Genomic DNA, 15,858 nt, shown 5'->3' with positions numbered 1-15,858 from the left:
ACAAGTTATGTGTTAAATATGTTAGTAATGGACTCTTAGGAGTCATAATGAATGACGGGCTACGACCCGGACAATAATTTAAGTATGAATGAGAAGGGTGAGTTTTGTTAAGAATACCAAAATGATGTAATGGATGTCCTTGTAGGTAAACATGAAGGGAAAGACGTACGAATGTGTACCTCTTTACATCTACGGTAAGTAAGAAATGTCAGTTTGACCTTGAAACGTCAAACTGCAAAGGTCGACAAAATAAGTAACCAAAATAAAGAATTGCATGTAAGGAATGAAGTGTGGAAAATGTTATAGCATGTGCGTAGGAAATTGTAAAGAATTATAGGTGAGTAATCACCTAGTTTAATGAATGCTTGAATGAAATGTGCTAACCGCTAAAATTGTAGATGATAATGTTAGAAACTCTTGATGTGATGAAACCAACCGAATTGGTGGAAGGATGTACACGGGCGAAAGCGCATTACGCGGATGAATGAAATCTAGCCTGGTATGGCTAGTACTCGTGAAGAATGCGGATCGATCTGGGTTACGGATCGTCGATTGATGATATGAGATGAGGTCAGTAAAAAGTTTAACTTATGTTAGATAAGTATGAATTGGTTAATTGGGTACGACCTACGAAATGAATGATGGAATGGGTATGGTATAGTATGGGAAGTTTGATTTTTTTTCAGTTGACATAAGAAGAAAACTATGTCATCAAGAAGCGAATCTCAAAGGTTTTGAGTGAAAAGTTCGAGTATTGGTTAAAATCTCATGAAATGAATTGCACGACACGTATGCTTATGCAAAATAAGTAAGGCACGAAATGAGAGGTATAGTAATGTAGAACGAATGAGGCAAGTTGAAGGTAACGTAAGGATATGTAAGGTACGAATGACTATAGAAAAGTAGAATGATGCTAACTATGGAGTTAAGCATGTAGGTGTAACTATGAAGTAGTAGTTTTGTTGTGATAACAAAACAAGAGTTGAATGTTATAGAATGTGTGTATGAAATGTAATCTTAAAAGACAAGATGAAAGTATTAGATCCGTTATAAACAAATCCTACGAATGAACGTATTATCACAAGCTTGAAGAAGTATGTATATTGACCTATTAAAAACGGGTCAAGGGAAATGAAAATGTTATGTGAAGGTATGGTGTGAAAAAATATGGACTTATTATAAAAAAAGTCAATAGTATGAATAAATATGAACTGAGATAGGATGATTACATATAATTATGATATGACTATGAAGTCAAACGTAGATGTGTGTGTGTAAGAGGAAATGAGAAAGGTTTCGGGGACGAAACCTTATTTAAGGGGGGTAGACTTGTAACACCCCAAAACCCGAATGTTTATATTCGTTAAATGTTATGATCGGGTACATCAAGAAATAAATAACTAGGTTATTCGTCCTAGTTAAAAGTATGGTAGAAACAAATAAGGAATGAAAGTTGTGTCAATTCTAATTAGTGAGAAAACTTGAGGGACCAAAACGGTTAGGATGGAAAGATGGGTTTTATTTATGAAAATCAACACACACAAACACACACATTCGTGTGTTCTAGAAAGGAGCAGGAGCTCTCATGAGAGCTCAAGAAACCCTAAACGTGAAGAATCATCAAATCGAAGGGCAAATCAAGGTCTAAATTCATGAATGAACACGGATTAATGATCACCTTCACAAGGGGATTGTAAGGTATGTCTTAAAAGTTAGATTGGTGATCTTTCACGAAGTGGGTTATGATGTAAATTGCGAATTTGTATGAAATTGTGAATGGGTGTGTGTTAGAATCATCATATTGAACATGGGTTATGCATGATTTAGGTTAATTTGATGTTTAGAGGTGAAACCCATTTGTTTTGGTAAGGATGATGACTTGAATGATCACCCAAGTCCAATCCTTGTTCACATCTTGTTGTGTTATGGTGTATGTAATGCGTTCTTGTTAGGTAGATTGAATGTGATATGAATTTGTTGATGTTTTTGTGTTAATTGATGAATGAAAGCATGAAGTAGGAAGTAAAGCATGAAACACTTGTACATTATGCATAAATTGTGGCATGCACACCAAGTGTTTGATGAAATGCCTAGGTGGGATTAATAGATGAAATGGTATGCAAGTAATGGATGAAATCGTATAATATGGGGATATGATGTATTTGATGATAAATAAACATGAGAAATCTATTTTTATATGGAATTCATGTAGGATTTGGTTGGCCATGTTATTTAGTAAAAGTATGCATTAGAATATTGTACTCTATGTTGGAGTGGTATGATGTTTACTACATGTTTGAATAATTGCTTAATCAAAATTGATAAGTAAAAGTACACTAAATGTGAAGCAGATGAGATCATTAGAATAGGATGAAGTTAGAATGATGTTGGGTTGTTAAGCATAGGTCATGGTGTTAGTTGTAGAATTATGTTACTAGAATGAACGGAATTAAATATGTTTGGTATGTGCATATAACTAGATGATCATGTGGTTGTATGCTTATTGCATCGTGAGTATGAAATGTATATAGTGTCATTAGTATAGTCTACTATAATGACATGGATGTATGAGGTTAAGTCGAAAGTTCATATGATAAATTGTTGACTTTTTGAAAGTCAACTGTGCATAAGTAGCAATGTTGGACTTTTGTCACAATTGTGATATTATAGAAAGTCATATGATGCGTGTTATATCCATACGTGTTATATGTGATGACACGATGAATTGTATGAGTTTGAAAGATTAACTTGTGGAAATATGCCTTATGCTTGTTAGAATTGACTAATGAAAGTCAAATGTGAAACATGAATTTGATATGATTGTTAATATGTACAATCATGTATGCTAACAAGAATGTGAATGCGATGACATGAAAGTATAGGGATCATGTCAAGATGGATGGAAGCATGGAAGGTTAACGGGTCAAAAAGAGGCGAGGAAACGGATGCGAATACGAACACTAAAGGTAAGTGATTTCCGTAATCACTTCGTAGTACAAGTAAGTAATAAAGTGTTGTAATGAATTAAATATGATGTTTGAGGTCAAATATGTGTTAAGGTCTTTCGTCGTAAATGATGGGTTTAAGGTTGACCAAAATGCCCATGATGGGTATTTTGGGGTAAACGAACTTAAAAGTGGTTTAGAAGCAAGTTATTCGATTAGAGTAATGTTTTGGGCAGGTATGGAAGTGGGGATGATGGTTTGGTCAGTCATAGACCAATTAATGCGCGAATACCCTTAACGGGTCAAATAGTTAGAAAATAGTTAAGTCGAATGTATGTAAGTTAAGGATTTCCGTAATCCGGAGGTAAGATTTTATGTTCATATGATAGAATGTGAATTTACAAGCATGTAGGAAGAAACGGGAGGTCAAACGGGTAAACGGTTCAAAAGTTACGTGCGTTTTGGTGCGTACGGACGACGAAACGAACCTGCAGAAAACTGCAAAAAACTAGAGGGCGTCGCCGACGGGTAGGGGTACCCAAAGGTGGGATCCTAAAGAATATGTAGTAATATGGTACCCAAAGGTGGGATCCTAAAGAATAAGTAGTAATATGGTACCCAAAGGTGGGATCCTAAAGAATATGTAGTAATATGGTACCCAAAGGTGGGATCCTAAAGAATAAGTAGTAATATGGTACCCAAAGGTGGGATCCTAAAGAATAAGTAGTAATATGGTACCCAAAGGTGGGATCCTAAAGAATAAGTAGTAATATGGTACCCAAAGGTGGGATCCTAAAGAATAAGTAGTAATATGGTACCCAAAGGTGGGATCCTAAAGAATATGTAGTAATATGGTACCCAAAGGTGGGATCCTAAAGAATAAGTAGTAATATGGTACCCAAAGGTGGGATCCTAAAGAATATGTAGTAATATGGTACCCAAAGGTGGGATCCTAAAGAATATGTAGTAATATGGTACCCAAAGGTGGGATCCTAAAGAATAAGTAGTAATATGGTACCCAAAGGTGGGATCCTAAAGAATATGTAGTAATATGGTACCTAATTGTGGGATTCTAAGTTAAGAATTTCCTTTACGTATATAGATGTGTATGTATGTATGTATAAAGGTATGTATGTATGTATGTAATTGTGTATGTATGTATGTGTAAAGACATGTATGAGTGTATGCATGTATGTAAAGTTGGAGGAAAGATATGTATGTATGTAGATGTGAATGTATGTTTGTATGTAAGTATGTATATAAGCATGATTTAGACACGTTGAGTGTTAACGTTTTAATGGTGTACCTTGAGAATGAAAGGTAATGCAGGTACATTACTGAAGCCTCACCAGGGAATGGATACGCAGATGTAATGCTTAAAGTTTGAAAATGACGAACAGTGAAGTGTTTGTGAATGAATCTTGTTTATATAATGTGTGCTAATGTATGAATGAATGTGGTGAGTGCAGGTTGTACGAGTCACGAGGATCTTCAAGGATTAGAGATCGAGGATCGAGTCACAAGACAGATTGTACGGAAACGTTGGTGTTGAAATTTAGAAAACCCATGTCATGCATTTAATTGTAAATGAGTCAATTGATGACTTCATGTGAAAAGGTTGTATTAAAATGAAGTTTTAAGTAAGTCAAGGTAATTATAAGGAAAGAAAGTTTATGGCTTGAACTTCCGCTGCGACTTTTAGTCAAATACGCATTAGGGTCTTACAACTTTATTGTTCAATATGATTGGTGGCTTGATCCTGGTAAGTCACGCCTCCTGCGGTGATACTAAGCTTGTGGATTTTGGGGGTGTGACAGATTGGTATCAGAGCCATTGGTTATAGCGAATTCGGTTTTAAAAAGGGAAAAAGCTTTTTAACAAAACCAGACTATAACCTATACAGTGCTCAACGATCCACAACGACGCTTCGCTCCACGTGCAAGACTCAACACTATAGGTGATATGGTTTATGTTTATTTTGCCTATCTATTAGTTTGCTTAATGCATTGTTTATTGTATGCTTAGTCAACGTAACGACTATTGTTTGAAACCCTGTGTACTCTCTTTTGTCATCCCATACTTATGCACTTTCGCGACAACTCTCTCACTTGTGGTTTCTTTGATGTGAAGATCATGAGTGGACGTTTGAACTTGACTCAAGCCCAGCTGACGGCTCTAATCAACGAACGAGTGGCTGAGGCACTCGCAGCTGTCCCTGCAGGAGGTATAACCTGCCATACCGACCTATCTTAGGACGTTTAGATCCTACTTTCGCGAACCAACTCTTGTGCTTAATCTTGTCATTTCTTTCTCGCGCAACAGGTCAACATGCTCAGCCTCCCATGTGTACGTTCAAAACATTCATGGATTGCCGACCTAGTACCTTCAACGCCACAGAAGGAGCTGTAGGTCTTCTTCACTGGTTCGAGAAGATCGAGTCTGTTTTTTGAGATGTGTGAATGCCCTGAAGCTCATAGGGTGAAATTTGCTACAGGAACTCTTGAAGGTGCTGCACTCACTTGGTGGAAAGCACAGGTCCAATTGCTAGGGCTGGCGGTTGCTAATGCCACCCCATGGAATGACTTCAAAGAACTGATCAAATAAGAGTACTATAATCGTGACGACATCCACAAGCTAGAGGTGGAGTTTTTCAATTTGAAGATGACGGGGTCCGAAATCGAGGCATACACGAAGAGATCGAACGAGCTGGCTATATTATGCCCTACTATGGTGGATCCTCCCATCAAGCATATCGAGCTGTACCTCAAGGGTCTAGTGCCAGAGATTCAGAGCCATGTGACTGCGGCTAACCTTGGCACCATCCAGCAAGTCATTCGATTAGCCCATCATCTCACTGATCAGGCAGTTGAGCAGAACAGGCTACCCAAGCGCATCAGTGCTACAACTACTTCAGATGCTCCTAGTGACAACAAACGCAAGTGGGATGGAAATTCGAGCAAGGGTTCCACTTTGGTTCAGTCTTAGTCTCAGCAGCGAAGGACTGACGACTTCAAGAGCCCTGGTCAGCAATCTTCAGGTAATCAGAATCAGGGTCAAGGTGGATACAGGGGAAATCACCCTAAGTGCAATCGATGTAATTTGCACCACAGCGGGCCGTGCAACAAGGGCCGTTGTCAGAGATGTAACAAGTTTGTTCGTAAAGCCAAGGATGGCAGGAGCTCACGTCCTGCGAATCAGAATCGTCAACAGCAGCCACAAGCTCCACAGAACCAGCAACAGCAACAGCAGGGTAATAAGGGATGTTATCAGCGTGGTGCTGAGGGTCACTTCAAGAGACACTGTCCACAGTTGAATCAGAATCAGAACAACAACAACAACAACCAAGGAAATGGCAACAATGGCGGCAATGGTGCCAAGGGTCGTGCTTTCGTGATTGGTCAGGGTGAAGCGAGGAACGATCCCATCGTTGTGACGGGTAAGTTTCTACTGGATGACTTCTTTGTTACTGTTTTATTTGATTCGGGTGCCGATACCAGTTATGTGTCTTTAAAAGTTAGTAAGATGCTTAAGCGTACCCCAACACTTTTAAACACCAAGCGCACTGTAGAACTAGCAAATGGTGAAAGTCTCGAGGCCACACACATAGTTACGGGTTGTAATCTCATCTTAGCCGGTCAGATCTTCTCTATCGATCTTATTCCCATCGTTCTTGGTAGTTTCGACGTTGTTATTGGGATGGATTGGTTATCTCAACATCAAGCGGAGATCCTTTGCAAGGAGAAAATCGTCCGTATTCCCCATTCAGGTGATGAACTACTCGTTGTTCGTGGTGATAGGAGTGCTGCTGTCGTGGGCATCATCTCTTTCCTTAAGGCTCAGAAGTGTTTAAGTAAGGGCCACACTGCCATTTTGGCTCTTGTTACTAACACCTCAATGAAAGAGAAGAAGATAGAAGACATTCCGATTGTACGCGACTTCCCTGAGGTATTTCCTGAGTAATTACCTGGTCTTCCGCCTCATCGTCAGGTCGAATTTCAAATCGAACTAGCTCCTGGAGCACCGCCCATAGCTCGTGCACCTTATCGTTTAGCTCCATCAGAATTGGAAGAACTATCTACGCAACTACAAGAAATCTTGGACAAGGGTTTCGTTCGTCCTAGCTCTTCGCCCTGGGGAGCTCCAGTCTTATTCGTGAAGAAGAAAGACGGTACTTTCAGAATGTGTATTGACTATCGCGAACTCAACAAGGTGACCGTGAAGAATCATTATCCTCTCCCACGTATTGATGACCTATTCGACCAGCTGCAAGGGTTGAGCTTCTACTTTAAGATTGACTTAAGATCGGGCTACCATCAGCTGAGAGTCCGAGACGAGGATATCTCCAAAACAGCATTCAGGACTCGCTACGGGCACTACGAGTTTCTGGTAATGCCTTTCGGATTAACAAACGCACTTGCGGTCTTCATGGATCTCATGAATCGAGTGTGCAAACCTTACCTGGATAAGTTCGTTATTGTCTTCGTCGACGACATCCTGATCTATTCTAAGAGTCAGGAGGAGCACGAACACCATCTGCGTCTTACTCTGGATCTTCTTCGAGCAGAGCAGCTGTATGCTAAGTTTTCAAAATGCGACTTTTGGCTTCGTGAAGTCCATTTCTTAGGCCACGTGGTAAATGCGGATGGGATACACGTGGATCCATCCAAGGTTGACTCGATCAAGAACTGGCATGCGCCCCGTACACCAACAGAAATCCGCCAATTCTTGGGTTTGGCAGGCTACTACAGAAGGTTTATCAAGGATTTCTCAAAGATTGCGCAACCTCTCACTTCACTAACCCAAAAGGGCGTCACCTATCGTTGGAGTGATGCACAGGAATCCGCGTTTCAGCACTTAAAGGAGAGACTTTGTAGCGCGCCTATTCTCTTATTACCCGAAGGCACCGATTGTCACACCCCGACCACGTAAAACATCAAATCGTGGTGGAAACGTCGGGGAGTGTTGTAACAGAATTATTGTTTCACAACCATGGCATACAAAGTTATATTTTATTCATCAAACAAACGAGTTTCATTGTCTTAAATCAAAAGAAACAAGAGTACATCACATAGTTAAACTAAGTCTATCTTCATTTTAAGTCTCTAAGGCACAGGTCCGCCCTAGTGTCACGATCATCATCCTAAGCAACAGCTCCTGAAACACATGTGAAAATAGGTACGTCAGCATAAAAATGTCTGTGAGTAACACAGGTTTTTGTGAAAATAGGATTCATGACTTAGGTTTTAGAAAATGTTTAATGGAAATTCAGTCATGAACCTTGTTATTTGTTTTGTTTTGTAAATCATTTGAAAAGCGATAAAATCAGATGATATGTATAAATAAAAGAATAGTGTATGGTTAAAAGAGTAACCAAGTAAAAATAAGTTGTAATAAAACAAACTGTTTTTGTAAAACAAAGTCTTGTGAAAAATATGTTATTTGCTTAAAATGTATAAGTCCAAACTAAATGATTTAAGTAACGCTACGACATGTAATATAATACAAGCACTTATATATACGAAGTACTAGCGGCGTATCCACCATGCTTGTATCATACTACACACGTCTCGTTACGTAAGTCACTTAAACAAACCACCAATGTATAAAGTCCATGTTTGAACCAACCATCAAATGTTCTTGTATAAACCATTGCCAAATGTTTAAAAGTCCAAAATGTAGTCATGTATGTGTAACAAATGTTATGTATGGTAAGTAAAGTGTAATTACTTTAAACCAAATGTAAAAATGTACAAAACAAAGTATTTTGAGTATATCAAAAAGTTATGTTTTGCAAGGTAAAAACATGTTTTAAATGATACAAACATTTATGTGGTAAGTTAACGCATACATTCAAGCCTTGAGACAGACGGATAACCCTAAGTCAAGGTTATCAAAAGAAATGTTATCGGATTCAGTCATTCCTTTCACCCAAACAAACCTAGGATGTCAGGAACGGGATTTGTCAAGTTCTATGGTACCATTACTTACTACCGAGCGGCGTAGCTAATGTTAATGAATGTATATAAGTCCCGTTTGTGCAAACCAAATGTTATACCAAATGTAAACATGTTATATGAAAACAATGTACTAAGTATGCTAAGTTAACATACGAAGCAGAAAAGTCATGTAAATCAATGTGCTAGCATGCTTAGTCTACATACATAGCAGAAAATGTAATGTAAAACAATGTGCTAATATGCCAAGGAATCATATGTAGCAAAACAATGTAATGAAATCAAGGTGCTAACATGCTAAGTTAACATACATAGCAAAACATTGTAATGAAATCATGTACTATAAGTGTACTAAAGAACATAGCAAGCATATGATGTGAAAACATGGAAAGCACGAAAGTAACAAGTAGGCACATGTGTTTCACCCCCAAAATGTTTGGAAAACAGTAAAAGAGGGGACTATGTACTCACTTGAGATTGCTAAATAGACTTTAGATATCCACCAAGCAAGCTAGAAGATCACGGATTCAAACGGCACCTAATATAGGTATCAACATTAATAAACGGACCTATCGGAGGATCGGGTAGTACGAGGGTTAATTTGTAAACCAAATAAGTGTGGGAACTTATGTAATATGGTTTACAAAGCTGTAGGATCGTGTATTGACCCAAATGAGTCATTCAGAGGAATTTTACTTTGTTTCAGAGGCGGAAACTAAGAAACAAAGGTAGACACAGCTTGTTCTTCACTTTAAACACTGATTTGATTGATATTACAGCTTGTACAGACAGAAATCACACCGGCAGCACCTGGGTATGATTTTCAGCAAATGTTCTAACTGTTACAAATGATTCCGCTCCACACCTATATATACACATCTGATTTCGCTTGAAATCGCTTCAAGCGAAATAACAAACTTAGCTGATTCCGCTTGAAACTGACATAAGTTATTTCAAGCGGAATATCTACTTTCAAGCGGAATCACTATATAAAACACATAAACTTCAGAGGAATTTACTTTGTTTCAGAGGCAGAAACTAAGAAACAAAGGTAGACACAGCTTGTTCTTCACTTTAAACACTGATTTGATTGATATTACAGCTTGTACAGTCAGAAATCACACCGGCAGCACCTCGGTATGATTTTCAGCAAATGTTCTAACTGTTACAAATGATTCCGCTCCACACCTATATATACACATCTGATTTCGCTTGAAATCGCTTCAAGCGAAATAACAAACTTAGCTGATTTCGCTTGAAACTGACATAAGTCATTTCAAGCGGAATATCTACTTTCAAGCGGAATCACTATATAAAACACATAAACTTCCTATTTTCTCAATCTACGAACCCTGATCTAACCTAACTAGTCTAAGACTCGATACAAGACGAAGTCGACAAATGCATGCACTAACAGACTCCCCCTCAGATGTTGACGAGTCTTACGGTGTCGAGTCTTTGCAACATCAGTCTTGAACAGTCTCTGGGCTTCACTCTTTCTATCAGCATCAACAGACTCCCCCTAGCAATGTGCTGGCATTCCTTAAGTTCATCAGCATCATCTGCTTCAGGATCGTAGTCTGGCTCATATCCCAAGATCACCTAGCTCTATTCTTCAGTTCAGAGTCCTCACGTATCGGAACCCTGGCTCTTTAAACACAAGCTTCTCAGGATTGATTAACTTGGCTTTGTTAATGATGTTCCATGATCGTACCCTGGCTCTCATCCAGCTCAGAATCGTCACCTGGCTCAAACTTACACCTGCACAATCTCCACCTCAAAGTAAATTTCACACATTTACACATTTCAAATATAGAGACATGCAATAACTCAGACTCCCCCTTAAAATTAACTCCATAATCTTGATGAACCACTTGTAAAAATGATTAACACATTTGTTTTCAAAACAGACTCCCTCTCACAACGATGTCATCATGTTTAGCACTTGGAATTTTGAAAATCAGCTTTTCAATATCAGTTGTCAAAAATCTTTTTGGAGTTTTTCAAAAATTTATGCTAAAACATACTAAAAATCTTTTTAGGTTTTTGAATAATAGAAATGCAGTAAAGAAATATTTACAGACACTATTTTTTTGAGTTTGTGTAAGAGGATCATATCAGTTTTTGAGACAAATCACCAACACCGTTAAGCTTGATTACATTTTAAGTTCTAAACAATTCACCTAGATTGTCAATATGTTGGTCCACTTAAATTTTCACACAAAGTTCAACTGTTTCGAGATACGAGATTAATGTCTTAAGTACTTAAACTTAATCGCGTGTCCCACTACTTGAATATACTCTCGTATCCAGATCCCAATATTCAGTCTTACAGGTGAGTATACCACAGATGATATCTGTAAAGGGGTTATATTGCGAGGGCCGTGAGAGCTCAGGTCGATACTTCCGTATATGCAAAGAGATGACGGCTTCGACTTTTGGTGTGTCCCCTTTAGAGGATCTTTTCTTCAACAGCAATGACTATCAATTTTATTGTTTTCATTTTTGCTGAGGGCGAGCTTATATTTCAAAGCATTTGCAGAAAGTATTATACGGGGACTAGGTCAGAATTTCCATTCAGCAGAAGTCCCGGGATAATACCCCAGATATCACTGAGTATAAAGACCTAGTATCTCAGAAAGAGGGACCTTTCAAACAAGATTTCAGGGGTTACCTATATATCCAAGAAGTTGTTACCCACGAATTTAGCAAGTTTGAAATTTTTAGGTTTATATCTCGTCACAATTTACTAAATGTGTAAAAACCTACTGACACATCCGCAGTGAGATTGTTTATCACATTTTTAACTTTCCATTTCTTTAGCATGTTGTGACAGTCCACTGATGTACTATCATTTCCTCTTTTTGACAACAAACTCTTTTTTCATTTTATCATGTTTTTGGCTTTTTCAAATTCTCTAATGTTTTTTGATTTTCTGAAATTTCTTACTCCCCCTAAAATGCAAACACATTTACTCCCCCTTTCAACAAACCATTTTCTCATTAAGATGTCAAAACACTTAAGTTTGTTTTAATCAAAATGATTTTTCCGGAAAATAAGTTTGGTTTTAACCACTTGTAGGTTGGGGTTCATCATCTTGTTTTTCAACCACTTATATGAGGATTATGTCAAGTTCAAATTAATGACCTTAAGTAATCACTTTGTCAGAACAAACCTTTGTACCACTTGTAATTACACACTTGTAGGAATAACACATCTACACATAATCATTTTACCAATCAAAATGCCGATTCCTGCTTCACACTTACCAACCTGGAAGCTTCGGCAAGTCCATCACCTGTAAAAATTTAAAAATTTTAAGATTCATTTCACAAAAACAATTTAAAAAGAATGATGCCGATTCCTGATCCGCGATTACAAACTTGGGAACTCCGGCAAGTCCAGATTTTTCAAGAGAAAAGAATTTCCACCCAAGTTTTACCAACCTTGGGTGTTTTTAACTCTTGCTCAGTAGGGTTATATGTTGCTTTCTTTGTTGCATAAAAATCTTTAACCCCTTTGGCCTTTCCCTCGACCATTTTCCCAAAAATCTTCTTAACATTCCCATTGAATGCTTTCTCAACATCAAATTCCTTCCGATTAGAAAAGAATTGATTTGAGATCTCAACCTTACCAACCTTTTGCTTAATATTTTCAAACTTCAAAGATGGAATTTCAACATCATCCATTGAAGACACAGATTTTTCTTCTTTTACCTCAACCTGTGGCTCCACTGATTTTGTGGAATCAGATTCATCGCCGACCTTTTCATCACCCTTCTTAACAACCCACATTTGGTTGTCTTTGGCTTTCTTTTTGTAAAAATTTTTCTTTGAACACTCACCAACTTCATGAGTCGAATTTTCAAAAATTTTGAATTTTTCAGTTGGTGGTTCAACATCTACAACTTTTCCTTTCAGTTTTTCAGATACTCCCTGTTTTGATTTTGCCATTTGAGAACAAACTGATGCAATGTGACCAGCTTCATTGCATTTGAAACAAGTTCGAGTATCTTTTCTGTGAAAAACTCCAGTTCCTTTTCTCTTCATCTCAGCAAGAAACTCCTGGTTTGATTGCCTCCATAACAGTTTCTTCTGTTCTTCTTCTGCACTTCCACCTGAAACAAATTTTGTATTTGTTTTAGAAATTTTGTCATTTTTATAATTTTCAGGAGGTGTAAAACCCAATCCTTTCTTTTTGTAACTACCATTATGGTTTGGTTTCTTTTGAAAACCAGAACCAGAATTGTAGCCCTTTTTCTTGTTTAACCGCTGTTGAACTCTTGAAGTGTATTTTTTAGGTTTTCCAGTAAGATTTAAATCTTTTATTTCAGAAATATTAATTTTTGTCATTTTGAAAACCTTTTTGATCATGTCCGTTTTAACACTTCTTATTGGAAACTCTTTGTCAGAATATAACTTATCAGAATCATTCAAAGTATATGCTACTTCGAATGTTCCATCATTCAAGTTTGATTTTGATAACAAAAATTCTTTACTGTAAACCCGTTTAACCGATGATTTTTGACTGTTGAGTGACGAACTTGACCCTCCAGACTCAGATTTTGACTCAGACTCCTCATCAGTATCCAACACCTGATCGACCACCTTTTTGATTAACTCAGACTCATGATCAGTGTCAGACGAGGTGAACGTGACGTCAATGTTTTCTAGTAATTCATCAGTTGGATCGGTTTTTAACTTTATATTGACTGCTTTTTCGACTTGCTCCTCATTTGGTTTTCTGGGAGAATAACCTTCCCAGATCGGAGGCGGACACTTGTTATAGCTAACAGTCGGTTTCTTACCAGTATCTTTCTTCTTTGGCTTGTCGTCTTTGAATGCTTCGAAACCTGCAACAGTAGGATAAATGCGATCAATAAGATAATCAGAACTAGAATAACTCTGTAACAAACGTCTGATTCTCTCATTCTCAATTTTCTCCTTTTCCAACTCTTGCTTCAGCTCAGTATTTTATTCAATGTAATGATTGATTACTTTTTGTTTTGTCATCATTGTAGCGTTCATCATGGTCAAAGCGTCTTCTCTCTCAGAGTTTGTCTTTTGAAGACCAGTTACTGTTCTGTTCAAACCATCATAAGATTCTTTTACATAATTGAGATTGAACAGTAATTGTTCCTTCATCTTCTCATACTCAACTAGCTTTTCATCTTTAGCTGCACATTCCTTGCATGGTTCTAAACACTTTGAGCATGGTTTGATGACTTCTACAATCTTTTCTACTTCGATGATTTTCTCAACTTCAACCACCTTTTCTGCTTCAGTTACTTGCTCAGTTTCAGCAATCTCCTCAGCAACACTTTTAACTTCTTCATTTTGAACAACACCATCACTCTTCATTTGTTTTTGTTCTTTTGCTGCTCGTTTCTCCTTCAGTTTTTCCAAGCGATCTGCAAAATAAAAATGAAAACTTTCAGGAGAGAGATGAGATTTTGCAACATTAATATGTCTTTCTTCCTCATCATCACTACTTTCATCAGTTGGTGACTGATCGAACTCAATTGATTTTCAGAATTACCATCTGAAGAACCAGAATCAGATGGTGTTTGATCAAAAACAGCTTCTCTTTCTGAACTTTCATCACTTTGTAAACTTTCATCTGAACTCTGTGAGCATTCTTCTGATGAAACAGATTTTTCTTCTTCGTTCTTCACACTAACTCCAATAGATTTCATCCACTCAGTGAACATGTCTAGTTCTTTCACAATCTTAGCAATGAAAGCTTTAAACTCTCCCTTTTCATCAACAAACATATCCCAGCTAAAGCCTTCAGGTAGCCTTTCATCATCTTCATTGATTAGGCATGCTTTGCTGTCAGATGAAATATATTTGTTCCAGTTAAAACTTTCTTCATTCCCCAAACATGCTCTCTTTGAATCCTCAATCACTTTTCTACCATGAGCCACTTGGGGTTCTTGTTGTTGTTGCTGACCAACTTGTTGGTATATGGCTTTCCGATAGTAGTCATCTTTTCCGAACGGATTCTTTGGATCATTCACTTCTCTATTCTTGCATTCCCTTTTGAAATGACCTTTCTCCCTGCATTTAAAACAAGTAACTTTAGATTTATCGAAACCTAAAGTAGAAACATGTGCATCAAGAAAGCCATTTCTCCCAGTAATCAGCCTGAACTTTTCTGCTCTTCTTAGAACACTTGCTAGACACCATTTGATGTCCATGAGCTCCATCTCTTCAGCGTCTATCTGATCATAATCCTCCTTTGTTAGCATAGGATTCCCGATCCGTCCTGCAACCAAGCCTTAATAAGATAGAAGCACGGAACCAAGTAATGCCATGTGATCTTTCGCAATTTCCTCAGCAAAACTTTGACCGTCAGGAAGATTTAAAGCAATGTTGCATTGTATCACACAACCATTTCTAGTTTTTGAACTTTGATGCTGAAAGCTTGATGTTGTTTCTTTTGGATTAACACTTGGATATGAAGAGAATCCATTGCTTTTGTTTGAACTTTGATCAACTTTTTCAGATGAGTCTCCAGCACTAAAAGCAGTTTGAATCTTTGGGCTTCTTTCAGTTTCTGGAACACCGCCTTTGTAGTACATTTTCACATCTTCTTGATTGCTCGGATTGTTCATCCTCGCAATCTTTTGCTGTTCAAGATCTTGACTCTCTATCTTCTCAATGAACTGAGAAATTGTCAACCCATCATATACCCCAGTGTTCTTCAGAATCATCAAGTAAGTTCCCCACTCCTTTTGTGGTAAAGCATCAGCTAACTTATCGACCCATTCTTCACGATCTTTGGTTATGCTCAGCATCTACATGGATCGCACTAAATGGCAATATCGTTCAATTAGCTTCTTTGTATCTTCCCCGGGAAAACTACTGAAAAGATCAACTTCTTTCTTGAGCAGTGCCTTTTTACTATTAATCATATTTTCACTACCCTCAAACTTGACTTTAAGAGCATCCCAGATT

General features: G+C 37.7%; 1 long non-coding RNA gene across 2 annotated transcripts; it reads left to right on the top strand.

Annotated features, from left to right (window-relative positions):
* The first annotated feature begins 1,338 nt into the window (after window positions 1–1,338).
* Window positions 1,339–4,624, top strand: LOC110871193. 2 transcript variants are annotated; one of them, XR_004865165.1, is made up of 3 exons: window positions 1,339–1,698; window positions 2,878–2,966; window positions 4,415–4,624. It is a non-coding gene; the product is annotated as an uncharacterized LOC110871193 (long non-coding RNA). The 2 variants fall into 2 exon arrangements; XR_002553548.2 differs by having other exon boundaries at window positions 1,340–1,698; window positions 2,883–2,966.
* The last annotated feature ends 11,234 nt before the right edge of the window (window positions 4,625–15,858 follow it).

This window comes from Helianthus annuus, chromosome 8, assembly GCF_002127325.2.
Source record: "Helianthus annuus cultivar XRQ/B chromosome 8, HanXRQr2.0-SUNRISE, whole genome shotgun sequence".
Lineage (NCBI taxonomy): Eukaryota > Viridiplantae > Streptophyta > Magnoliopsida > Asterales > Asteraceae > Helianthus > Helianthus annuus.
Note: the sequence above shows the minus strand (reverse complement) of the source record. Positions and strands in the feature narration are given on the sequence as shown.